General features: G+C 55.7%; 1 long non-coding RNA gene across 1 annotated transcript in view; it reads left to right on the plus strand.

Annotated features, from left to right (window-relative positions):
• Positions 1 to 766, plus strand: part of LOC102258730 — a 4,628-nt gene extending 3,862 nt beyond the window's left edge. The window contains exon 2 of the long non-coding RNA XR_001363512.1: positions 483 to 766. This is a non-coding gene — a long non-coding RNA (uncharacterized LOC102258730). The remainder of the gene's footprint in view (positions 1 to 482) is intronic.
• Positions 767 to 11,702: the final 10,936 nt, after the last annotated feature.

The raw sequence follows: 11,702 nt of genomic DNA on the forward strand, positions 1-11,702 counted from the left end.
ACAGCTCTGCCAGGCTTCCCACCTCTCAGCCCTAGGCCACACCCAATGGACCTCAGGGTCTGCTGTTGCCATTATCTTTTTAAAAAATATATTTTTTTATTGATTTCAGAGAGGAAGGGAGAGGGAGAGAGAGATAGAAACATCAATGATGAGAGAGAATCATTGATTGGCTGTCTCCTGCAGGCCCCCTACTGGGGATCAAGTCTGCAACCTGGGCATGTGCCCTTGACCAGAATCGAACCTGGGACCCTTCAGTCCACAGGCCGATGCTTTATCCATTGTGCCAAACCAGCTTCTGTTTGCCATTATCTGCCTTCAGTTCATTCCTTCCCAGGACCCTTCTCCCCCTCTGCCCTGAGCCTCAGGTCCTTACAGTGCATCTCTGGGCTGCCTCCTCCAGGAAGTCCTCCTGATGCTCTCTTAACCGGCCAAGGCTTGATAATCTGCTACTTTGTGTTCTCTTCTCCTCCCCATTAATCTAGTGGGAAGGACCCAGATGGTACAGTCAGACTGCCCTGGATGGAAATTCTGACTCCTGCTCCTACAAATGACCTTGGACAACTTACGGAACTGAGACTCTTTCCTCGCCTGTTTCCTCGAGTCATGAGACTTAAATGACACAATGCAATTGAAGTGCCTCACAGAGCCTAGGATACAGTAGGTCTAAACATATGGCGGTTTCTTTTTCCCTCAGGAGCCTTCTGAGCTCCTAGTGTACTGCTGAACACACAGTAGGAGCACAGTAAACATCCAGTGATGAACTAAATGAGTTGCTGTGTTTGTTTTTATTATTGTTGTTATTATTATTACAGAGATCCCACATGGGACCTTGGAGATTCACACAACAAAATCAGGAAGGTATCATCTCAGAACTGCGTTTCGAGTCAACAGGCTGATTCCAAGAGGGAGAGTGTAATGTATTCAATTCTATTAGAAACGCAAACAAACGCTCTCTGGTGTCAGGAATCCTGATCCCTTTATCTTCTCGCCCTCACTGTCCCTTAAAGAAACAACGAGATCGATCCAAAAGGTCCCGCAGCAGGGGGGCAGAGCTCAGGGCAACCTGCACACGCTGAGATGTGCCCGCGGGGGGGTTAGTCCAGCTGCCAGGCTCAGCCTGAATGTCTTGGAAGCCAGAGAACAGCGAGCTCCCTTTCCGCTCCGCCTGACAATAGCCTCGCCATGTTGGCCCTTTTCAAAGGTCTCCACGTGATGGACTAGTTCATCCTCAAAGTGGCCCTGCGATGGAGATCGATGCAGACTTGTGCTGTGATTAGCAGAGGGGCCGCGCCAGGGCCCTGGGGCAGCAGGAAGAGAGGCACCGCCCAGCCCTGTCCTTAGCGGGTACTTAGATGGGAGGATAAGGGGGTGACTTTGTCAGCCAGGCAAGGAAGACTTGAACTTCTGAAGGAGCAATAGGTAGAGAGGACACAATATCCAGGGTGCTGCATTAATAATATATATATATTTCTTTTTAATTGATTTCAGAGAGGGAGAGATAGGAACAGCAATGATGAGAGAATCATTGCTGCATGCCTCACACAGGGGATTGAGCCCGCAACCCGGGCATGTGCCCAGACCGGGAAATGAACCGTGACCTCCTGGTTCATAGGTCGATGCTCAACCACTGAGCCAGATAGGATGCTGCATTTTTAAAAATGACTCTTGCGAATCACAACAGCCTCTGTACTAAGCTCCTATCATTTATGTCCAGCAACACTCTCCGGAAGGGACTTGTATTGTTCCAGGTTAGAAAAATGTAACATCTGTTCAAGAGCCCACTGCTAGAAAGGACACCTGGGATTCCGTTTCGTGTCTGTCTGAACCCCGAGACAGTGCCTTGGCCCCTACGTGAAGTTACACCCCCGCTCTCCTGACAGTGTGCCTGGGAGCAAGCCCCCTTCAGGGGTGCTGGGGAGCAGGTTGTGAGAAATATGATGAGAGCCCCTGATGACAAACTCCTCAAAGTACTAAAACCACAGCCCCCGCACCACCACCAGGCTCCCCTGCGGCCTCTGCTCGGTCAGGCCCCGTCTCAGCCAGGCCAGGCCGGTCCAGGACACTCCATCGCTGTAGGAGGGACAATGAGACACGGAGGGATGTGACTTAGGGCAGACACTCCGGTTGGACAGACCTGGGTTCAAATGCATATCTGTCCACTTCCTTCCCTTTTGTACAATTTTCATCTAATTGTGTTGTATGGTTATGTTAAATCTTCGCAAAGTTCCAGAGTCAAACCCTGGAAGCAAGGTGCTCAGAGAAGTCTAGTCCCATTTCTAGCTCCTCCTCTCTGATCTCTCCTTCACGTATAGATGACTGTGTTGCCTGTTTTGCACTTATCCTTCCATTCAAAAATACAAGCAAAGCCTGACTGTGTAGCTCAGTGGTTGAGCATCGGCCTATGAACCAGCAGGTCATGGTTTGGTTCCCAATCAGGGCACATGCTGGGGTTGCGCGCACACACACACACACACACACACACACACACACGGGCAAATGCGGTCCCTCTGGGGACACACGAGACAAACTCTGTCTGCCCTGTCTGCCCACAACACACGATGGGAAGGACTGGACTGGGTTTCAGTGAGGAGGAAAGGCGAGGGCAGAAACGAGACCCGCCCCCCCACACACACACACCCCAGCCCCAGGAGGAAACCCGGCCACGGTTCCTGCACAGTGAAAACAGCAGCACATCGGGTTCCCTCCACAGCTCCATCCCGCTCCCCGGAGCTGGGAGGAGCTTGTAGGGTCCAGCGGTTTAACAAACAGGAGGAATATTTTACTCACATGGTCTTGCTTCAGACAAAGCCTGGTTCCAGTGATTAGCAGGGAAGACCAGACAGCCTAATTGCTCGGAGCCTCAGTTTCCTCATCTGTAAAATGGGCACAATAATAGCAATACTTCATTTAGACTATTGTGGGGATTCAATGAGAGGATGAATATGAGGGGCTTAGCTCAGTGGGTGACACCAGAAGGTACTGGGTTAGTGGTAACTGCTCTCAAGGAGACGATAATGAGGGTGATGGTTATTGTATGCGAATGGACTTTGAGAAGGTGAAGGAGATGATGATGGTGATAATAGCACTGGCACGCAGCTCTTTCTAGTTCTCATTTGTTGAGCACAGTTCCCTTTCTCAAGAGCGTCTGTATGCATGGGGAACGCACAGCAATGTCCCTGGTAGGAGTTTATTTTATTTTTTAAAAAATATTTTTATTGATTTCAGAGAGGGAGAGAGAGAAACATCAATGATGAGAGAGAACCATTGATCGGCTGCCTCCTCCACCCCCCCTCCCCCACTGAGGATCGAACCTGCAATCCGGGCATGTGCCCTTGACCGGAATCAAACCCAGGATCCTTCAGTCTGCAGGCCGACGCTCTATCCACTGAGCTAAACCGGCCAGGGCTCCCTGGTAGGGGTTCATTCATCTCTGTCTAACTGATGGGAAGCAAGGGTTCCCAGGAGGCCAGGGACTTGCCAGGACCCTCAGCCCTCAGAGGAGGCTCCTCTGGTCTTTTGCAATCTTGCCTCAGCCCTGCAGCTCCCCGGGCCAGCCAGCTCCGGCAGAAATCAAGAGCCAGATTCCAGAACCTCTGGCCCTTTCAAGGCTCCAGCTCGCCTAGTTGCCTGGATACCTCTCTCCTTCCTCACCTGGGTAGCGGAATTAATGACCCCCCAGAGATCAACTCACACAGCGAGGGCTTGCTGTGGGCTGGCCCTGCAGGAGGCGTTCTGCTGTGCGTTACCCGATGCCACGCTAGCTGCGGTCACGTGCAAGGAGCACAGTGGTTATCCTGCTTTACAGAGGACGCTGGGCTGAGAGAGGTGAAGTCATTTGCCCAAGGTCACACAGCCAAGTGGTGGAGTCAGGATTCAGACCCAGACCTGTCTGACCCAAAGCTGTCACCCAGGGCATCCCTGACTCCCGGGAACTGCTCTGATGGGGAAAGTGGCCACACAGCCAGGGAAAGTCAGAGGGGCCTCGAGACGGGAGACGTGCTTGGTTGACCTGCGTCCTGTCTGATGCCTCCTCTAGCTCCGGAAGCTCCTGGATGGGGCGTGGCCAGGTGGGTGAGCCAAGACGCTGGGCTGGAACAGTGATGGGAAGGGGTGCCTCAGCCAAGGACCCGGCCCTTCATCCATCCCAAAGGACGGTCCCCTCCACGGGCAGGCCTGTCCTGGAAATCCCAGGCCAGCTCCCGCCTCACGCACTGCACACACGACCTTCTCACCTGCGTGTGGCCTTTCCAGGTGTGAGGCCTTCTGGAGCCTTCTCGCATTTAACCCCGAGCCTGCCGCTTCCTAGCTCTGTGGCCTTCCTCTCTCTGTTTCGTCATCTATAAAACGGGACCCCAGTGGCACGTGCCTCACAGGGATGCTGTGTGGGTGACACGTGATGCTACCGTGAGCGCTCAGTGCATGGCGGCTCTCCTTCCAGCTGGGTCCTCTCGGTCAGCCGCCAGCCCGGTGCGGACAGGCAGGAGGGGCTAGCTCTCCTCTCTCTCCTGCTCAGATCCTGCTGGTGCTTTAAGGGGCCCCTGTCTGACTAGGGGGGCTTACCCAGGGAGGCGCTTCTGCTCCGGCCTGTGTGCATTCCCCAGGGGCAGCAGGGAGGGGGTGGCCCTGCCTCCTCTCCACTCCACCCCTCACTCACCCTCCTTGGAGTTGCAGCGCTGGGCTCCCATCATCTGAGGGCATTGAGTTAGGGGTGCAAATGAGGAGGCTGCTTGTCCCCAACTGGCCTCACGGAGGCCCTGAGAATTCCCATGAGCCTGAGCGGCTGGCTCAGCAGGAGCCAGGCAGCCCAGCGGCCTGGGAAAGGCAGGGAGCAAATAGCTGGAAAGCACTGGAGCGAGAGGGCCTCTCCTGACCTCCGCCGAAGCCTTGGGCAGCAGGGGCAGGGGACCTAGTGGCCTGCAGGGGAGGGCCCAGCTGAAGAGTCTGTGAATCCCACTCCCTCCCTGACCCCTGGCTGCAGAGGCCCAGCGAGGAGTCGTGATGGATGGCAAGGGAAGAGCAGGGAGCTGGAACAAGAGGGCAAGGCAGATGGGGAGGCCCAGGGGAGGAGCCCCAGACGCACGCTGGGGGCAGGGGAGGTTCTGCCTGGCACGAGCTGGGCAGGGGATGCTGCCTGTTCAGACGAAAGCTCATGCCAGCCTCCTCCAGGCCTGGGAGCGTGCCCTCCAGCTGAAGGAGGCAAGCACGGGCGGGGCCGACTTCAATCTGTCCCCAGGACCAGAAACACGGGCTCCAGGCCTTGTGCTGAGAGAGCAGAGGTAGAGGGGGCGAGAGCATTTGTTATCTGCCCCTCTGGGGGAGTCTACCACCTGCCCCTGGACTTGGCCACCACCCCAGGAACGGAGGAAGAGGTTGTAGCCCTGAGCCTCACGGCTCCAAACCTGCCCCAGGGCCCCAAACACTCCACAGAGAACAAAGCCCCTGTCCCCTCCGTCCCTCTGCGGGGGGCGTCCACCAGGCCCGGTCAGGTCAACACCCTTCATCTCGCCCATTGCTCCTAAGGTCAAGCCGAGGTGCCTGGCTCTGGACAGGATCCAATCAGGCTGCCTGGCCAGACACCCCCTCCTCCAGTTCCCCCCATAGCTCCCCTCGGAGCAGGATGAAGGGAAAACAGATGTTAATTTGCTGTCTGTGCTAATTTGCGAAGGAGCATAAACAGTGGGGCTCCGTGGCACAGCTCTGCTGAGGGGGTAGTTTAAGCCCAATCGTGTGCGCTCAGTGCATTTATTCGTCGTTCCCGTGGCATGTTAATTGCAGATCTGCTATTGTGGCAATTAACACGATTTCCGCCCCTCTCTTCCCGCAGGATGTGGGCCGGCGAGACGGCGGGAGATGCCCACTGGGAGAATGCCCGCTGTTGTGGGTTGGCTGTGTCTCCCCAAAATTCAGATGTTGAAGTCCTAGCCCCCAGTACCTTGGAATGGGACTTTCTTTGGAGACGAGGTCTCTACAGAAGTAATCAAGTTAAGACAAGGTTATTTGGGTGAACCCAATCCAGTAAGACTAGTGTCCTTGTAAAAAGAGGAAATTTGGCCCTAACCCAGCCGTGGGCAAACTACGGCCCGCGTCCCAATCCAGTAAGACTAGTGTTCTTGTAAAAAGAGGAAATTTGGCCCTAACCGGTTTGGCTCAGTGGATAGAGCATTGGCCTGTGGACTGAAGGGTCCCGGGTTCGATTCAGGTCAAGGGCACATAGCTTGTGGTTGCAGGCTGGATCCCTCGCCCTGGTGGTGGTGGTGGGGGGGGTGTAGGAGGCAACCAATCAATGTCTTTCTCTCACATCGATGTTTCTCTCTCTGTCTCTCCCACTCCCTTCCACTTTCTCTAAAAAAAATCAATGGAAAAATATCTTCTTGTGAGGATTAACAACAACAAAACAATAAAGGAGAACCAACACTTAAAGAGAAAAAAGAAGAGGAGGAGGTTATGGAAGATGCCTGCACGGAACAGTAACGATGGTGCAGCTTTCCCCTGTGTTGAGTTCAGAGAGGAAGAGAGAGGGAGAGAGAAACATCAATGGTGAGAGAGAATCATTGGCCGGCTGTGCTCCCTGTCACCCTCAGAAGGAACAATCCCACCCACGACTTGATTTTGGACTTTTAGCCTCCAGACTGCGAGGCAATAAATTCCTGGTGTTTAAGTCACCGATAGCATTTTGTTAAGGTGGCCCAAGCAAACTCAGAGTCACACCTGTGTCCCAGCAGAGTACCGTGGGTGGGACAAGGAGGGGCGTGGGGAGGGGGCACCAGCGTTGCTGTCTGTTCAGAAGTCTCCAGAGGGATCAGCAGCAACAGCCAGCACCTCTCTCCCGCCAGGCGCCTCTTCCCCAGGGCTTGCCATCCATGTCACCTCTGTCCTCCTGGCTTCTGGGCCTTTATCCTCCTTGGCACCGCGGCTGGAGTCCTCCTTCTCTATTAGTCACCCGCTCAGCCAATCCTGGATGCGTCATTTCCTTTCCCTTTGTCACCCCTAATCTTTTTAAATATATATTTTTATTGATTTCAGAGAGGAAGGGAGAGGGAGAGATAGGAAACATCAGTGACGAGAGAGAATCATCGATCGGCTGCCTCCTGCATGCTTCACACTGGGGATCGAGCCTGCAGCCTGGGCGTGTGCCCTGACTGGGAATGGAACCGTGACCTCCTGATTTATAATTTATAGGTCAACCACGGAACCACGCCGGCTGGCTCACCCCCTCATTTTGATGATAGAGGGTTGCCTACCTTATAAGGTAAATAAGGTACTTGTTATTTTCCAGGTTAAGCCCGTTACAACGGTCAGGTATCTGCACAGTGCTCTACAGCTTACAAGATACTTATCAAAGACCTGTTCTCATTCCACACTTACAACAACTCTGTGGGGGTTGGTAGTATCACCCATTTCACAGATGGGAAAACTGAGGCTTGGAGAAGTCACACATGAGCAGCAGGGCTCAGACCTGAGCTCTGATTTTCTATATTGTGCCCTTTCTCCACAGCAGCAGTTCTCACAGATGTTCCCCAGAATTCTTAAAAAACTTAAGAGTTCTGTGGTCAAATGAATAAGGGAAAAGCTAAATGAAATGGATGTCTTTATTGCAGGACTTCTCAGAACCTTTAGTATACCATGACACCAAAAGAATGCATATAACATGCAACATTTTCCAGACTTCGTTTACTTTCGTGGGCCACCTGTCATCCCAGGAAGGGCTGCATGCCACCACAGTGCCACTCAAGGATGGCAAAACCAGGTCTCCATGGGGAAGAAGAACATTCTGATGTTCATGTCAGTGGGCAGGTCGCCTTCCTGCCCCTGTTCTTCCCTCCCCCATGGCAGGCTGGCTGAGCACCCAGGGTTGGTGTCACTGTGGGATTGCTCTCTTCTGGGGTTCAGCCAGCATCAGAGCCTGGTGGTGACAGCTTGTGTCTGATCACACTTTAGGCACCACCACTTCCACTGTCTGTGGCTCTGGTGGCGATCACACTCTCTATAGCCTGTCCTACCCTGGCCACAGGAAAGGGCTAGGACTAAATCCCCAGCCACTGCGATTGGTCCAGCAGGTGGCACGTTACCCAACTACAGCCAATCAGCGGCTGCCCTGGGATTGTTTGAGGCACTGAGAGAAAGAACTTTCATTCCTCTGAAGTTGCCAGGAGCCATGTTCTGCTGTCGGAGGAGGAGGTCAGTCTAAAAGGAAATGAAGAGACCAAAAGGCAAAGTCAAGCAGGAACAAGCAGAGATGGACCTAGAGGGAGAGAATGTTCTAGAAGCATCCAGGCTCCAGTTCCAGGCCCTGAGGCCCTGGTTCTGCAGCAATTGCCTTAATCTTATGATCTACCTCAGAGCCTCCCCAGTGACACAATCCAGTTGGAATTGGGTTTCTGTTGTCTGCAAACCAAAAAGTTCCAGCCAGTACGAGTCCCTGAGCCCCTTCGTAGCCCAGAATTGATTCACCAGCCAAGACAGACCTAACAAAACTGTGGATATGGGGTGCCACCTGGGGCCAGGACCCAGCCCCACCGAAACGTGCCCGAGGCCTCAGCCAGAGAAACAGATGATGTCCTTTTCCCCTTAGGGCCAGATTTCCTGTTGTCAGCACACTTTTAGTTCAGAAATAGGGTCACTGTGGCTGTAGGTCACAGAGGGCTCAGCGGAAGAGCCAATTCAAGGTCAAGGTTACTTATTCATTCAACAAACCTTTATTGAGAACCTACAATATGTCAGGGACTGGGACACAGCAATGAAGAAGGGTGATTAGGTCCCTGATCCTCCGAGCTTACCTTCTAATGAGAGGCACCAGAGATAAACAAGGAAAGGCAGAAATTCATAAATAAGGTTATTTCGGGTAAAGAAACGAATCAGGAAAATAGGAAGGAGCATGTCAGAGAATGAAAGCAAAATAGGGTGGTTGTCAGACCCTCTGAGGGGGTGCTGGGATCTGAATAGTGTGTCCTCCCCAAAAGTTCATGTGCTGAAATCCCAGCCCCCCATGTGATGGTATTCGGAGGTGGGGCCTTGGGGTGATTAGGTCATGAAGGTGGAGCCCTCACGTGTGGGATTAGTGCTCTTCTGAGAGAGACCCCACAGAGCTCCCTAGCCCCCTCCACCAGGTGAGAACACGGCAAGAAGAGGGCAGTCTGCAACCTGGAAAGAGGCCCTCCCGGAACCTGGCCATGCCGGCACCCTGATTTTGGACTTCCAGCCTCCAGAACTATAAGAAATATAATAAAAGTCTAGGTGGTGTCACGCCCTCGAGTGACCTCGTCACAAGATGGCTGCCACGAGATGGCCAGCAGGGGAGGGCAATTGTGGGTGACCAGGCTGGCAGGGGAGGGCAGTTGGGGGTGATCGGGCCAGCAGGAGAACAGTTAGGCATCAATCAGGCTGGCAGGGGAGTGGTTAGGGGGTGATCAGGCTGGCAGGGGAGGGGTTAGGGGGTGATCAGGCTGGCAGGGGAGGGGTTAGGGGGTGATCAGGCTGGCAGGGGAGGGGTTAGGGGGTGATCAGGCTGGCAGGGGAGGGGTTAGGGGGTGATCAGGCTGGCAGGCAAAAGCCGTTAGGAGCCAGCACTCCTGGATTGTGAGAGGGATGTCCCAGATTGGAGAGGGTGCAGGCCGGGCTGAGGGACACCCCCCATGCACGAAATTCCTGCACCAGACCTCTAGTGAGAAATAAATTTATGTTGCTTATAAGCCACCAAGTCTGTGATATTTTGTTAGCGCAGCCTGAACGGACTAAGACCGGGGGTGACATTTGAGCTGACATGGGGAAATTGAGCCGCATGGAAGAGCAGTGCAGGCAGAGGGAACAGCAAGCACAGAAGCCCTGAGGAGGGGGCAGGCGCAGCACAACTGAGGGACCAAAGGAGGCCAGGGCGCAGAGGCCTGGGGCTGCCCACGAGCGGGCGGGGAGATTTTATCCTGAGTGCAGAGGGCAGCCACTGCCTTGCAGGGTCCCAGGTGGGGACTTGTGTTTTCTCAGGTCCCAGAAAAGCAAGTGGCTCCCAGACACAACCTTGCAGGGAAGCCGAGGGCTGGGAGCCCACAGAGAATTCTCTGACACAGCAAGAGTCCAAACGCCAGGCGGCCACGGAGGCTCGAGTCGCTGATGCAGTCCAGCGGTCAGGAGAGACCAGGGGACACTGCGGAACACCCCGGCCCAGGCCCTCGGGCACAGGGCACACACGTCCTCACTCCTCACGGACGCCAGGGCTCCGCCAGCACCCAGTCGGATGGGCAGCGCCTCTGGAACAGAAATCCTCCACCAGAAATGGCCATCGCTTCTGCCCAGGCTTCTCTGGCCGAAGCCAGTCAGGGCCACACTTAACTGGAAAGCGGGGGAGGAGGCCACAAGCTCCACCAGAAGGCAGAGCTGGGAGTAATCGGGAGCAGCACCAATGACCACACCCCGTTTACAGGGAAACTGAGGCTCAGACACGGGGACTGGAGTTGCCCAGGTCAGTGGCAGAGTGGGCTGCAGGACCCTGACCCTGGCCGAGGTGGGTGCTCTCTGCGATGCCCCAGCCCTGCCCACTGCCCGGCCTCCCTTCTGCCCAGTGACCTTTAAGAGCTTAGTCTCCTAAGCTTCTCAGGCTTCCAGCACAAACGGGAGCTCCTCCTCCCTGCACCTCAGAGGAGGGCAAGGTACCAGGACACCCCCTCTTGCCCTCCCCTGAATAGATCACGGCCCAGAGCCGGGGCAAGAGCAGGCCTGAGCGAGGGCTGGCAGCGGCCCACCCAGCCCAGCGGGAGCCCGCAGGCGGGTGGGTAACTGTGCCTGAATCCTGGGCTTGCTCCGACACATCCCCCCAGAACGTTCTGTTTCCTTCTTCAGAAGCAGTTTCCAGCTTTCCTCTCCGTCTGACTGTGGGGAGGAGCCAGGGACCACAGCCCAGGTGGCCCACAGGCCTGTGCCACCGCCTGCCCTGACCGCACGTGAGCCAGGCCGTGGCAGGGAGAAGGGGGCCCCACAGGCAGGCGTAAGAGCTCTGCGGGACGGGACGGACACTCCGTGGGACCCTTCTGGCCACCGCAGCTCCCCGCAGGCGGGTTGGGCCGCCAGCTCACGGCCTCGTCCTGAAGGGCTTTTCCTTCCCCGCACAGCACGGCACTGTCCTCGCCTATTTCCAGGTGGGCGGCCTCAGCAGCCTCCGCCACCACAGGGCGTGTCTGTGTCCCTCTCGCCACAGCCTCCCCAGTGTGCGCACAGTAGGCCCTCATTCAGACTGGCTGAGTGCCTCACAGGGGCCCAGTGCTGTGCCCGGGCTGGGTGAACTCTCTGGAAGTCTGCAGAGGTCCCGAGGGCCAGCCCGATAGCTCAGGGCTCACCTCTGAAGCAGGCACGGAAGCTGGGGGACCTGGGGGAGCACAGATGGGTGCCCCATAGAAACCTTAAGGGTGGAGTCCAGGCTGTGCCTCCCGGGTATGGCCTCTCTGCAGCCTGGGCAGCTCCAGGTGGGGTGCGGGGTGATCTGCCAGAGAAAAGTCCACGGACTGCCTTCCCCTGGGATGCTGCACCACCCCCAAGACAAGTTCCCAAAGGGGCCAGCCAGCGGCAACAGGGGGCGGGTGGGCAGGGGCAGCCACCTCCCCCAGGCAGGGGGCTGGGGGCAGAGTGTTTCTGAGGGCGCCCAGGGGCCCTGCACAGTAGGCCTGGCCAGGGCTGGCCCAAGGGGGTGGCACGATCTGTGGAGACAGCGGAGGGAG

The sequence above is a fragment of the Myotis brandtii genome, unplaced genomic scaffold (genome assembly GCF_000412655.1).
Source record: "Myotis brandtii unplaced genomic scaffold, ASM41265v1 scaffold410, whole genome shotgun sequence".
NCBI lineage: Eukaryota > Metazoa > Chordata > Mammalia > Chiroptera > Vespertilionidae > Myotis > Myotis brandtii.